The sequence below is a fragment of the Canis lupus genome, chromosome 24 (genome assembly GCF_048164855.1).
Source record: "Canis lupus baileyi chromosome 24, mCanLup2.hap1, whole genome shotgun sequence".
Lineage (NCBI taxonomy): Eukaryota > Metazoa > Chordata > Mammalia > Carnivora > Canidae > Canis > Canis lupus.
This window is the reverse complement of record NC_132861.1, coordinates 19511402-19512940: the sequence shown is the minus strand read 5'-3', so window position 1 is coordinate 19512940 and position 1539 is coordinate 19511402. Positions and strand designations below refer to the sequence as shown.

The window sequence follows — 1539 nt, the reverse complement described above, 5'->3', positions numbered from 1 at the left end:
ATGGTCAACTCCACAGTGTTCTTCTATATCACAGTGGATGGTGAGCCCTTGGGCTATGTCTCCTTCAAGCTGTTGGCAAAGTTCCAAAGACAGCAAGAAGTTTCATGCTCTGAGCACTGGGGAGAAAGGATTTGGTTATAAAGATTTCTGCTTTCACCAGATTATTCTGAGATTTCTGTGCCAGGATGGTGACTTTACATGCCATAGTAGCATTGGTGGCAAGTCCATCTATGGGGAGAAATCCATCTAATGATGAGAATTTCATCCTGAAGCATAGGAGTCCTGGCATCTTGTTCATGGCAAATACTGGACCTAATACTAACAGTTCCCAGTTTTTCATCTGTACTTCCAACACTGAGTGGTTGGATGGCAGGCAGGTGGTCTTTGGTAAGGGGAAAGAGGGCATGAATATTGTGGAAACCATTAATTGGTTTGGGACCAGGAATGGCAAGACCGGCAAGAAGATCACCATTGCTGACTATGAACAAGTCTAATAAATTTGACTTGTGTTTTATCTTAACTACAAGACATTCCTTCTGTAGCTCTGGAGAGCATCCCTTAACCCCCATCTGTTTGAAATATCCTGTAATCTTTGTGCTTTTGCTGCAGTTCTATGAGTTCCATATTTTCTTACTCCCCTCTAAGTCTAGCTTGATTGCAGGGTTAAGTTTATGATTATGAAATAAAAACTAAACAACAAAAACAATCAGTTTCTCTTCACACACACACACACACACACACACACACTATTAGTTCTATTTCTCTGTTTCTCAGGAGAACTGTGATTAAATGCAGATTTTGGTACCAAGAAATAGAGTACTATTACAATAAATACCTGAAAAAGTAGAAGTGGCTTTGGAATGAGGTAATGAATAAATAGAGAGTGGAAGATTTTTACAGCGCAAGTTAGAAGAAGCCCAGATTTTCTTGAAGGGAGTATTGATAGAAATATGGATATATATATATAGATATATATATATATTTTTTTAAACTGGTGAGGTTTCAGGTAGAAATGAGAAATATGTTACTGGTAACTAACTGGAAGAAAGGCAGTTCTTACATAAAACAGCAAAGAACTTGGCTGAATTGTGTTATAGTGTCCGTGGAAAGCAGGAATCATGGATGATAAACTGGGATATTTAACTGAGGAGATTCCTAAGCAAAATATTGAAGGTGAATCCCAGTTTCTCCTTACTGCTTGTAAAATGTGAGAGGAGAAGATATATAGAAAGAATTATTCAACAAAAAGGGATCAGAACTTGAAGATTTGGAAAATGTTCAGCCAATGCATATTGCAAAAAATAAAGTGTCTTCTGGAGTGAACACTAAGGTTGTGGTTAGAAAGTCATTTGATTGAAGAGATTACAGGTATGACTCATGGATCTAGCAACTGTCTCCACAGAAGCCAAGGATAGAGATGAGATTATATGAGTGGAAACACCTCCAGCTTTGACTGAACGGGGAAGAGATGGGACAAAGTGGAGGAAATCTGTTAAACTTCTGGGAATTCTACAGGATACAACATTAGAGATATCCAGC

The 1539-nt window shown here is 38.3% G+C and overlaps 1 pseudogene; it reads left to right on the top strand.

Annotated features, from left to right (window-relative positions):
- LOC140616440 (peptidyl-prolyl cis-trans isomerase A pseudogene) lies at window positions 1-494 on the top strand (annotated as a pseudogene).
- Window positions 495-1539: the final 1045 nt, after the last annotated feature.